Here is a 14,493-nt window from a genome sequence, read left to right as displayed (position 1 = left end):
TCAATTCAGTGACCTCACCTTTCATCATAAGAACTAGGAAAAGAAGTGAAAGTTAAGGCCAAAATAAGCAGAAGAAAGGAAATAGAACATATTAGAACAGAAATCAATAAAATAGAAAACAGAAAAACAATAGAAGAAATCCATGAAAAGTTAGTCCTTTGGGAAAATGGAAAAAGAATTAATAAATTTCTAGCCTGATTGATTAGAAAAAGAAAAACAGAGAGAAGACACAAATTAAAAATATTTGGAATGAGAGAAGAGACATACATATTCTTCAGATGTTAAAACGTTAAAAAGAATATTGTGCACAGCTTTATGTCAATAAATCTGACAATTTAGATGACATGGATGAATTACTTGAAATACAGAGACTGCCAAAGTTCATCCAAGAAGAAACTGATGACCTAAATATATGTATGTCTATTAAAGAAATTGAATTTGTCATTAAAAACTTACCTACAGGGGTGCCTGGGTGGCTCAGTGGGTTAAAGCCTCTGCCTTCAGCTCTGGTCATGATTTCAGGGTCCTGTGATTGAGTCCTGCATTGGGCTCTCTGCTCAGCCGGGAGCCTGCTTCCCCCTCTCTCTCTGCCTGCCTCTCTGCCTACTTGTGATCTCTCTCTCTCTCTCTGTCAAATAAACAAATAAAAATATTTTAAAAATAAATAAATAAATTTTGTTCATCCAAATACACAAGCAAGAGAGCAGAAAAACTCACCACTGGGTGAAGTGTGAAATTCTCATTGATGGAACATTCTCAGATTGAATCATTCTCAGATTGATGGAACAGAATAGAAAACCCAGAAATGGACCTTCAACTGTATGGTCAACTAATATTTGACAAAGTAGGAAAGAATACCCGACAGAAAAAAGACAGTCCTGGGGCGCCTGGGTGGCTCAGTGGGTTAAGCCTCTACCTCCGGCTCAGGTTATGGTCTCAGAGTCCTGGGATGGAGCCCCACATTGGGCTCTCTGCTCAGTGGGGAGTCTGCTTCCCCTGCTCTCTCTGCCTGCTTCTCTGCCTGCTTATGATCTCTGTCTGTCAAATAAATAAATAAAATCCTTAAAACAAACAAACAAACAAACAAACTTTCCCACAAAGAAAAATCCAGGCCCTGATGACTTTCCTGAGAAAATCTACCAAATATTTAATTAAGAAAACAATAACACTCCAAAAAACTGAAGAGGAGGGATGATCAACTTCCCAAATCTGCGAGGCCATCATTACTCCCTCACCAAAACCAGACACAGACATTGGAAGAAAAGAAAATCTCTCTTCTTCGTAAAATTATATTTTCTATTTTTACTCTCAATCTTCCCGACGAAGGAACCTACAAATATTGGAACAATTAAGTGTTTCTTCGAGAAGGTGTAGAGCCAAAATTATGACAAAAATTGAAGAAAACACTAGATTCTGGATAGCTAAGCAGAACACTGATACACTAAGGTTGATTTACTCTCTAAGGGAACTTGTGGACCTGGGCAGGTCTGGTTATTGGTTTTAACAATCTCACATGTGGAGAAATCAGAAATTGAAACTAGAGTCCTGCTCAAGTTGGGAAGCATAGTAGACCACCCCTTCTCCACTGAAGTGGTGTCAACTTCAGAACAAAAGAAAACCTGAAATATACCTACCCATACACCCAGAGGACCAAAGGGAATGTTGTCTTCACATTGAGAAAAGCAGAGATAAGAAGAAAAGGAGAAAAACTCCTCCTTTAGAGGTTGTGGCAATGGGTTTGCTCTTCCCAAGAGTTACAAACCTGGATTTGAATGGTCCAGGAAACATGAAGCCCTGAATTTGGATAATTTGGTCCTGAACTGGTAGAAGGAAATCCTTTTTGAAAGAAGGTACATTTATCCTGGACCTCAGAGAATCCTTTCACATAATATTTTAGGGACAATGAGCAGTGCTCAATAAAACACACAGGCGTGTGCATGCACACACACACACACACACACACACACACACGGAAAGCATCCCATGAGAAAAATCACAGAAACAAAATATGGCATATATTGAAATTATTAGACAGAGATTTTTTTTTTAAATTTATTTGACAGAGAGAGAGAGAGAGAGAGAGAGAGATCACAAGTAGGTAGAGAGAGAGGGGGAAACAGGCTCCCTGCCGAGCAGAGAGCCCGATGCGGGGCTCGATCCCAGGATCCTGGGATCATGACCTGAGCCAAAGGCAGAGGCTTTAACCCACTGAGCCACCCAGGTGCCCCTAGACAGAGATTATTTTTAAAACATGACTTACTGGGGGTGCCTGGGAAGCTCAATCAATTAAGCATCTGACTCTTGATTTCAGCTCAGGACATGATATCAGGGTTGTGAGATCAAGCCCCACATTGGCCTCAGCACTAGACGTGGATCCTGCTTAAGATTCTCTCTCCCTTGCCCCTCCCCTCTCCTCCTCTCTAGTTTAAAAAAGTGACTTACTATACTTAAGTAAAAAATGAATTGAGAATAGTCTAAAAAGTGACTGATAAGATTTTTTAAAAGAACCAATGCTACTGTACATAAGTTAATGCAATATATAAAATTTTAAAATGAGCAGATATATATATAAGAGCAAATTAGAAAATATTTTAGAAGAAATTATCCAGAATGCAGCACAGAGAGACAAAAATGATAGGAAATATAGAAGAAAAGTTAGGAGACATGGAGAGGAGATCTAATATTCATTTAATCACAGTTCCAAAAGGAGAGGAAGGAAAGAATGGAACAGAGGCATTGCTTGACGAAGTAATGACCAAGGACATTCCAAAAATGATGAAGAATCTCACTTCAGATGACTTGGCAATCTCATGATAGCTCTTAAATATTTGCAACATGGGCTATTCTATTTTAAAAATACTGCTTTCAACCCCAGGAAATAAACTGAGGGTTTCAGAAGGGAGAGGGTTGAGGGGAGAGGTTAAAAGGGTGATGAGTATTGAGGAGGGCATGTGTTATGATGAGCACTGTGTATTATATGTAACTAATGAAACACTGAACACTATGTCAAAAACTAATCATGCACTATACAGTGGCTAACTGGACATAATAAAAAAAAATAATAATACTATTTCTCGGGGTCCCTGGATGGCTCAGTCAGTTCAGTGTCTAACTATAGATCTTGGCTCAGGTCTTGATCTCATGGTGGTGAGTTCAAGTTCCATGCTGGGTGTGGAACCTTCTTAAAAATACTGCTTCCGGGGGTTTCTGTGTGTTTCAGTCCATTGAGCATCCAACTCTTGGTTTTGGCTGGGGTTGTGATCTCAGGGTCATGAGATTAAGCCCTGTGTCAGGCTCTGCACTCAGTCCAGCATCTTCTTAAAATTATCTCCCTCCCCCTCTCCCTTTGCCCCCCATCAGGTAAATAAATAAAATCTTTTATTTTATTTATTTATTTTTTTAAAAGATTTTATTTATTTATTTGACACAGAGAGAGAGATCACAAGTAGGCAGAGAGGCAGGCAGAGAGAGAGGGGGAAGCAGGCTCCGTGCGGAGCAGAGAGCCCAATGCGGGGCTCAATCCCAGGACCCTGGGATCATGACCTGAGCCAAAGGCAGAGGCTTTAACCCACTGAGCCACCCAGGCACCCAAATAAAATCTTTTAAAAGTAAGTAAATAAATAAATAAACTGTTTCCTTTGTGCAATGAAAATAAGAAGCTTCACTTATGTGCTGCTTACCAGATATGTGAATTTAAACTGCCACTTTCATACTTGATAATTTGGAACTCTAGCCATCTTGGGCCAATATTATATTAAAAAAGCAGGCAAGGGACGCCTGGGTGGCTCAGTTGGTTAAGCAGCTGCCTTCGGCTCAGGTCATGATCCCAGCGTCCTGGGATCGAGTCCCACATCGGGCTCCTTGTTCTGTGGGGAGCCTGCTTCTCCCTCTGCCTCTGCCTGCCACTCTGTCTGCCTGTGCTCGCTCTCTCTCTCTCTCTGACAAATAAGTAAATAAAATCTTAAAAAAAAAAAAAAAGCAGGCAAGTTTCAGGTGGGCTATTCAATAATGACAAATTAATAGTACTTACATATTGATGCTCTGTGGATATTTTAGTATAAAAAATTTTAATGGCAAAGTGTGGTGGTAGTACTTAGAATTTTCCAGACCAAAATTATTGCTGCCATGCTTTATGGTGTGGAACTCTATAGTTTCAGTTACTCATTTCTCTGTAGTTTAGAGGGGACACAAATTACTTTCTGAAGACAATTTCATCCTTATTCCTAGACCCTTTTTGGCACAACTCCAAGTGCCAGGTGGAGTGACTTTCATACAGGCAGCTTTTTGCATATTTTAATATTCACCAGAAAATGTCAAAGCTACCCCCCAGCTCTACTGCTTATTAAAACCTAAGGCTCTATACTTAATTAGTGACAATGAATAGCTGTATTCTAGGTATTTATCAGGTGGTTTAATTTCAAATTCAGAGCTGTTCACTATCCTTTTTTTTTTTTTTTAAGCTTAAATGAAAGAAACACTAAGGAAGACTACCTACAGGATTTATAATTCATCCATTTCTCTGGGTACACTGAAATCTACTCCCAGATTAAGGCATACTATACATTGAATCAAATCTTGCCTACAATGACCCAATGGAGAAATTATTTTCCGGTTTGAATTGAAGCATAGTTTTGCTTTCCTAAGAAATTGGTTTGCTTTCTGCATTAGGATGATATGAAACTTTCCTAACTTTTCTTCCCTTTTGACCTTCTTATTTTTAATTTATTTGATTTTCTATATTGTTTGTATCTTTTATATATTTTCTTTTTTGAAACAAAACATTGTATAGATACAATTAAAAATAATAATTATATAAATATTTATGTACCAAATATCAAACCTCCTAAATATATAAAGTAAATACTAACAGAGCTGGATGCAAATAAACAGCAATATAATAATAATTGAGTTTCTTTGGTGTTGGTTGTGATCTCTCCTCTTTCATTCATGATTTTATTTATTTGGGTCATTTCTCTTTTCTTTTTGATAATCTTGTTAATTCTTTCAAAGAACCAGCTCCTACTTTTATTGGTCTGTTCTACTGTTCTTTTAAAAAAATTATTATTATTTCTGTATCATTGATTTCTGCTCTAATCTTTATTATTTCTCTTCTCTTGCTGGACTTAGGCTTTATTTGCTGTTCTTTTTTCAGCTCCTTTAGGTGTAACATTAGTTTGTGTATTTGAGACTTTTCTTGCTTCTTGAGGAAGACCAGTATTGCTTTATACTTCCCTCACAGGACTGCCTTAGTTGCATCCCAACGGTTCTGAACTATCGAGTTTTCATTTTCATTTACTTCCGTCATTTTTTAAATTCTTTAATTTCCTGGTTGGCCTATTCATTCTTTAGTAGGATGTTCTTTAGTCACCATATATCTGTGGTCCTTCCAAATTTTTTTCTTGTGATTGACTTTAAGTTTCATAGCATTATGGTCTGAAAATAAGCATGATACGATCTCAGTCTTTTTATACTAGTTGAGTCCTGATTTGTGATCCAGTGTGTGATCTATTCTGGAGAATGTTCCATGTTCACTTGAGAAGAATGTGTATTCTGCTTCTTTAGGATGAAATGCTTTATATCTATTAAGTCCATTTGCTCCAGTGTGCCATTCAAAGTCTTTGTTTCCTTGTTGATCTTCTGCTTAGATGATCTGTCCGTTACTGTGAGTGAGGAGTTAATGAAATACAAACAATTTAAATATTATGAGAAATTATATGCCAGCAAAGTAGGCTATCTGGAAGAAATGGATAAATTCCTGGAAACATATAAACTACCAAAACTGAAACAGGAAGAAACAGAAAACCTGAATAGACCCATAACCAGGTAAGAAAATGAATTAAGGTAATCAAAAATCTCCCAACAAATAAGAGTCCAGAGACTGATGGCTTCCCAGAGGAATTCTATCAAACATTTAAAGAAGCATTAATATCCATTCTTCTGAAATTATTCTAAGAAGTAGAAATGGAAGGGAAATTTCCAAACTCATTCCATGAGGCCAGCATTACCTTGATCCCCAAACGAGACAAAGCCCCCATCAAAAGGGATAATTACAGACCGATATCCCTGATGAATATGGATGCAAAAATTCTCACCAAGATACTAGCCGGTAGGATCCAACAGTACATCAAGAGGATTATTTACCACAACCAAGTGGGATTTATTCCTGGGCTACCAAGGTGGTTCAACATCTGCAAATTAATCCATGTGAGGCACCATATTAATAAAGGATAAGAACTGTATAAGCCTCTCAATAGATATAGAAAAAGTATTTGAGAAAATACAGCATTCTTTCTTGATAGAAACCCTCCACAATGTAGGGTTAGAGGTAACAAACCTCGATACCATAAAAGCCATATACAAAAGACACACAGTGAATATCATCCTCAATGGGGAAAAACTGAGAATTTTCCCCTAAGGTCAGGAACACAACAGGAATGTCCACTCTCACCACTGTTGTTCAACATAGTACTGGAAGTCCTAGCCTCAGCAATCAGACAATAAAAAGAAGATAAAAAGGCATCCAAACTATTAAAGACATTCCATGCTGATGGATTAGAAGAAAAATACTGTTAAAATGTCTATGCTATCCAAAGCATTCTACATATTCAATGTAACCCCTATCAAGATACCACCAGCATTTTTCACAGAGCTGGAACAAACAATTCTAAATTTTGTATGGAACCACAAAGGACCCCGAATAGCCAAAGGAATGTTGAAAAAGAAAACCAAAGCTGGAGGCATCATAATGCTGGACTTCAAGCTGTATTACAAAGCTGTAATCATCAAGACAAGTATGGTACTGGCACAAAAACAGACACATAGATTGATGGAACAGAATAGAGAACCCAGAAATGGACCTTCAACTCTATGGTCAACTAATCTTTGATAAAGTAGGAAAGAATACCCAACAGAAAAAAGACAGTCTCAGGGCACCTGGGTGGCTCAGTGGGTTAAGCCTCTGCCTTCGGCTCAGGTCATGGTCTCAGAGTCCTGGGATTGAGCCCCACATTGGGCTCTCTGCTCAGTGGGGAGCCTGCTTCACTCTCTCTCTGCTTGCCTCTCTGCCTACTTGTGATCGCTCTCTGTCAAATGAATAAATAAAATCTTTGAAAAAAAAAAAGAAAAAAGTCTCTTCAACAAATGGGTGTTGGAAAAACTGGACAGTAACATGCAGAAGAATGAAACTGGAGCACTTTCTTACACCATACACAAAAACAAATTCAAATTAAATGAAAGACCTAGATGTGAGATAGGAATCCATCTAAGTCCTAGAGGAGAACACAGGCAGCCTTGTCCATAACAATTTCTTGCTATACATGTTCCCAAAGGCAAGGGAAACAAAGGCAAAAATGAACTATTGGTGGGGCGCTCAGGTGGCTCAGTGGGTTAAGCCTCTGCCTTCGGCTCTGGTCATGATCTCAGGGTCCTGGGATAGAGCTCCGAATCAGGATCTCTGCTCAGCAGGGAGCCTGCTTCCTCCCCACCCCCTGCCTCTCTGCTACTTGTGATCTCTGTCAAATAAATAAATAAAATCTTTAAAGAAAATGAACTATTGGGATTTCATCAGGATAAAAAGCTTTTGCACAGCATAGGAAACAATCAACAAAATGAAAAGGCAACCTGCAGAATTGGAGAAGATATTCACAAATGACATATCAGAATCTATAAGGAACTTATCAAACAACCCCCCCAAGAAAATCCAGTTAAGAAATGGTCAAAAGACATGAACAGGCATTTCTCCAAAGAAGACATACAAATGGCTAACAGACACATGAATAAATGCTCAACATCAATTAGCATCAGGGAAATAGAAATCAAAAGCACAATGAAGCTAACACAATGGCTAAAATGAACTACTCAGGAAACAATAGATGTTGGTGAGGATGCAAAGAAAGCGGAACCCACTTACATTGCTGGTGGGAATGCAAGCTGGTGTAGCCACTCTGGAAAACAGTATGGATGTTTCTCAAAAAGTTAGAGAGAGAACTACCCTAAAACCCAGCAATTGCACTACTAGATATTTATGCAAAGGATACAAACATAGTGATTCAAAGGGGCATAAGCACCCCAATGTTTATAGCAGCAGTGTCCACAATAGCCAAAACACAGAAAGAGCCCTCATGCGCATGCACAGGTAAATGAATATAGAAAGTGTGGTACCTACATATAATGGAATATTACTCAGCCATCAAAGGCATGAAATCTTGCCATTTGCAACGATGTGGGTGAAACAAAGGGTATTATGCTGATCGAAATAAGTCAGTTGGAGAAAGACAAATTTCATACGATTTCACTCATAGTGGAATTTAAGAAACAGAACAGATGAACATAGGGGAAGGGACAGAATAATAAAGTAAAAAAAAGAGAGTGAGGCACACCATGAAAGACTCTTAACTACAGGAAACAAACTGAGGGTTGGTGGTTAGAGGGATGGGGTAACTGAGTGATGGGCATGAAAGAGGGCAGTCAATGTAATGAGCCCTGGGTGTTATATGCAATTAATGAATCACTAAATTCTACTCCTGAAACTAATAATATACTATATGTTAACTAAATGGATTTAAATAAAAATTTTAAAAAATAAAAACACATTAATAATAGTTGAGGATTTCAATACCCAACTCTCAACAATGGATAGATCAGACAAAGGATCAATAAGGAAACAGTGGATTTGAACAGTACTATAGACCAAATGGACCTTGTAGACTTATACAGAATATTCCATCCAATAGCAGCAGAATATACATTTTCCTCAAGTGCACACAGATCATTCTCCAGGATATATCATATGTTAGATCACAAAATGAGGCTTACCAATTTAAGAAGATTGAAATAATACTAAGTATCCTTTATGAACACAACGGTATAAAACTATAAATCAACATCAAGAGGATATCTGGAAAATTCACAAATACATGGCAATTAAACAACACAATCCTGAACAACTAGTGGACCAAAGAAGAAATCAAAAGAGAAATAAAAGGTCTTGAGACAAACAAAAATGGAAATACAACATTGCAAAATTGTGGGATACAGCAAAAGCAGTTTTATGAGGCAAGAAATCTATAGTGATAAATGCACACATCAAGAATAAAGAAGATCTCAACACCCGAGCTTTACACCTCAGGGAACTAGAAAAAGAAGAAAAAACTAAGCCCCGATTAAGCAGCAGAAGTAAGGAAATAATAAAGATTAGAACAGAAATAAATGAAACAGTGGGAAAACAATAGGAACAATCAGCAAAATAAGAATTTGTTCTTTGAAAAGATAAAATTGACAAATCTGGGGCACCTGGGTGGCTTAGTGGGTTAAGCCTCTGCCTTCGGCTCAGGTCATGATCTTAGGGTCCTGGGATCAAGTCCCGCATCAGGCTCTCTGCTCCTCGGGGAGCCTGCTACCCCAACTCTCTCTGCCTGCCTCTCTGCCTACTTGTGATCTCTGTCTGTCAAGTAAATAAATAAAAAATCTTAAAAAAAAAATTTGACAAATCTTTAGCCAGACTAACCAAAGAGGACACAAAAATAAAGTTGTAAACAAAAGAGGAGATGTTATAACTGATACTGTAGGGGCCTGGTTGGCCAGAGGGAGCCGTTTTGTTGTAAGCTTGGATTGACCCTGCCCCTCCCAGAGGAACTTACTTGCAAACCCCAAATACAGGGGCGGGCCAGCCGGATAGAGACATCCAATCAGTGGGGTGCGCATATATTTGCCATGGTGAATTGGAATTCAATTGGCCACCCGTATTGCTGATCGAGCATGACTGTGCAGTTTTCCCTGTGTGTTGTAGTCTCATTGGCCACCTGTGTGTGGGATGGGCTCAACCACCTCTATAAAGGTTAGCTTGCGAGGCTGGGAATGGTAGGCATTGGGAGCGTCGTGGTCCTTGGGAGCGTAGGGGTTGTGGGGAGTGTCATGGTTGTTGGAAGCAGCATGGTGGGGTAGCGGCGTTGTCGGGGTCGGTGTCCTGGTCGTCGTTGCCTCTTTGTAAGAGATGGCCCCAACCAGTCGGTTTGATTTTCAATGCTTGGTGCGAAATAAAGCTTTGCTTGACCTTTGCTTTGCATTAGTCTCGTTCTTTTGATCACGGACCCTAACAATACCATAATACAAAGAATCATAAGAGATTACTGTGAATGATTATATGCCAACAAATTAGATAACCAGAAGAAATAAATAAATTCCTAGAAACACAACTCACCAAATCGAATCAGGAAGAAAATAAATGAAATCTGAATAGACCAATGAAAAGTAAAAAGATTAAATCAGTAATCAAAAACCTCCCAATTAAAAAAAAAAAAGCCTAGGACTGCATGTTTGTTTGTATTTTTTTTTTTTTCCTGGTGGCTTTTACCAAACATTTAAAGAAGAATTCATGGCAATCCTCAAACTCTTCAAAAAAAAAAAAAAGAAAGAGGTGGCAACACTCTCAGACTCATTTCACAGGTCAAGCATTACCTTAATTCCAAACCAGGTAAGGACACTAAAGAAAACTACAGGGCAGTATCTATGATGAATAGATGTAAAACCCTTTAACAAAATATTAGCAAACTGAATTTAGCCACAGAATAACAGTATCATATACTATCATCAAGTGGGATTTGTCCCTGGGATGATACTAGGATGGTTTCATATATGCAAACCAATAAATGTAATGTACCACATTAATAGACTGAAGAATAAAAATCATATGATCATCTCAATAGATACAGAAAGAACTCAGCAAAATTCAGCATTAATGCATGATTAAAAAAACCTCTCAAATCGGGTATAGAAGGAGTGTACCTCAACATAATAAATGCTATGTATAACAAATCATACTTGATGGTAAAAAGATTGAAGGCTCGTCTTAAGATCAGGAATAAGATAAGGGTGCCATCCCACACCACGACTGTTCAACATAGCACTAGTAGTCCTAGCTACAGCAATCAGGCAGAAAACGAAATAAGGCATCCTAACTGGAAAGAAAAAATTAACTTATCTTTATTTGCACATGACATAATTTTATATATAGAAGATCCTAAAGACTCCATGAAAAAACTTGTTAGATCTAATCAATGAATTCAGTAAAGTTGCTGGATACAAAAACAACATAAAAAATCGGTAGCATTTCTATACATTAATAATTAATTATCTAAAACGGGAAATAAAGAAAACAATCACATTTGAAATGGCATCAAATACAATAAAATACTTAGCATTTAACCAAGGAAGTGAAAAATCTGTATACTAAAAACTGTAACATGTTGAAAGAAATTGGGGGCACCTGGGTGGCTCAGACATTAAGCATCTGCTTTTGGTTCAGGGCATGATCCCAGGGTCCTGGGATCAAGCACCACATCGGGCTCCCTGCTTGGCGAGAGGCCTGCTTCTCCCTCTTCCACCCCCCTGCTTGTGTTCTCTCTCTCGTTGCTGTGTCTCTCTCTGCCAAATAAAAAATATATTAAAAAAAAAAAGAAATTGAAGAAGACACAAATAAATGGAAAGATATCCCATGTTCACATCCCATGTCCCTACCCAAAGCCATCAATAGATTCAATGCAATCTTTATCAAGATTCCAACGGCATTTTTCATAGATTTAGAAAAAAACTAAAATATGTTCAGAACCACACAAAAAGCCCAAACCCTGAATAGCAAAAGCAATCAGGAGAAAAAAGAACAAAAGTGGAGGCAACATGCTATCTTATTTAAAACTATATTACAAAGCTATAGTAATCTGAATGGTATAATGGCATAAAAATATACACATAGACCAATGGAACAGAAATGACAGCCCAGAAATAAACTGTGCATGTATTATCAGCTAGTATTTGACAAGGGAGCCAAGAATACTCAACGGAACAAACATAGTCAGTAAATGGTACTGGGAAAATTGGATATTCACATGCAAAAGAATGAAACTAGACCCCTATCTTGCATCACTCACAAAAATTGGCTCAGTGGGTTAAGCCTCTGCCTTTGGCTCAGGTCATGCTCTCAGAGTCCTGGGATCGAGCCCTCTTTCCGGGCTCTCTGCTCAGCAGGGAGCCTCCCCGCCCCACCCCCCTGCCTGCCTCTCTGCCTACTTGTGATCTCTCTCTCTCTGTCAAATAAATAAATAAAATATTTTTTAAAAATTAACTGAAAATTGATTAAAAACTTAAATATAAGACCTGAAACCATAAAAATACTGGAAGAAAACACGGGGGGAAAGTTCCTGGGTATTGGTCTTGGCAATGATTTTTTTGGATAGGACATCTAAAACATCGGCAACAGAAGCAAAAATAAACAAGCGGAACTACATCAAGCTTAAAGCTTCTGCCTCGCAAAAGAAATGATCAACAAAATGAAAGGTCAATCTATGGAATGAGAGAAAGTATTTGCAAAAATATAATATCCAAAATACATAAGGAACTCATGCAACTCAATAGCAAAACCAACAAACAGTTAAAAGACCCAAAACAAAACAAAACAGAAAAAAAAAAACCCCAAAACCAAAAACTCCCCCAAAACAAAACAAATAATCCAATCAGAAAATGGACAAAGGCTCTGAATAGACATTTTTCCAAAAAAAGATATTCAAATGGCCAACAGGTATATGAAAAGGCACTCAACATCACTAAACCTAAACCACAATGAGATATCATTTCACACCTATTAGGATGGCTATTAGAAAAAAAGTTGTAAGTGCTAACAAAGATGTAGAGAAAATGTAGCTCTTATATTCTGTTGATGGGAATGTAAATTGGTGTAGCCGCTATGGAAAATGACATAGAGGCGCCTCAAAAAATTAAAAATAAAACTACCATATGGGGGCGCCTGGGTGGCTCAGTGGGCTAAGCCTCTGCCTTCAGCTCAGGTCATGATCTCAGGGTCCGAGGATCGAGCCCCACATCGGGCTCTCTGCTCAGAAGTGAGCCTGCTTCCTCCTCTCTCTGCCTGCCTCTCTGCCTACTTGTGATCTCTCTCTCTCTGTCAAATAAATAAATAAAATCTTTAAAAAAAAAAAAAACTACCATATGATCCAGCAGTTCCACTTCTGGATATATATCTGAATGAAATATCATTGTCTTGAAAAGATGTCTGCACCCTGTATTTACTGTAGTATTATTTGCAATAGCTAAGAAATGGAAACAACCTAAGTGTCCATTGTTAGGTAAATGAATAAAGAAAATTTATTATACATACATATGTACAGTATTGTACATATTTGTTATATATACAAGGAAATATTACTCAGCCATAAAAAAGAAGGAGATCCTGCCATTTGCTACAACATAAGTGAAATAAGTCAAGCAGAGAAAGACAAACACTGGATGGTCTTACTTATATATGGAACCTAAAAAACCCACTCATAAAAAGAGGAAACATATTAGTGGCTCCCAGAGACAGAGGTTGGAGAGTGCAGGAAATGGGTGTAGGTATTCAAAAGGTACAAACTTCCAGTTACAAGTTTTGGGACTATAAAATACAGTAATGTATAAGGTGACTATAACTAACAATACTATATTGCATATTTGTAAACTGCTAAGAGAGTAGATCTTAAAATTTCTCATCACAAGGAAAAAATGTGACTATGTGAGCTTTAATGGATGTTAACTAAACTTATTGTGGTAATTATCTTGCAATATAATAATCTATCAAATCATATGGTGTACATATTAAATTTATACAATGTTATGTGTCAATTATGTCCCAATAATCTGGAAAAAAATCACTGATTGTCACTTTTGTGAATTCATTGTTAACTATGTTTCATTATGATGAATAACATGATTATGTATATTATTAAATGTTTTGGATGAAATGTGTTATATTTTTATTTCATGACTAAATGCTGTTCATGGGTACTCAGTCAACATATTTAGAGATTATGTTACATCATTTCACCTGTTTAATCCCTTACAAATATTATCGCTTCTAAAAATTAAAGAAATGTATCTGCCCAGATATATATGACCCAGTACCCTAGAACTGCTTCAGAGCTTAAACTTAGAAATGGAGACAGGACATAAACATAGTTCTGAATTCTGTTTCTTGACATGGCCACTTTGATGCAGTTGTTAGAGTCTGATCAGAATGGTCAAGATCATGACAAAATATAAACTCTTTTTTGTTGTTTGCACCTCATTCCTTATACTCACTTGATCTCTAAGCCTCATCACATCTTCAATTTTTACTCCAACTGAGGGAGTAATTTTATGAAACTTAGGAATGGGTTGAGAAAAATAATTTTGTATATTTTGTCAAAATGAAAAACATGCATGAGTTTCTATTTTAGTCTGAACCAAAATGTTTCCTAGTCAAAATGATTACTTGAAAATTTTACATACTCAGGAAACTATTAGTATAACAAATGCCAAATTCATTTAACAAGTTAATTTCACAAAGTCTAAGCTATCAGTCAGGTATTTGGTACATGAAACAGTGAGACACTACCAAATATGCCCAAATTTGAAAACTAGGATTTACTTAATATTTAGAAATGAAACTAGTAGAATTTATACATAAGGGAA

Source organism: Lutra lutra, chromosome 7 (assembly GCF_902655055.1).
Source record: "Lutra lutra chromosome 7, mLutLut1.2, whole genome shotgun sequence".
NCBI lineage: Eukaryota > Metazoa > Chordata > Mammalia > Carnivora > Mustelidae > Lutra > Lutra lutra.
This window is presented reverse-complemented; position numbering follows the sequence as displayed.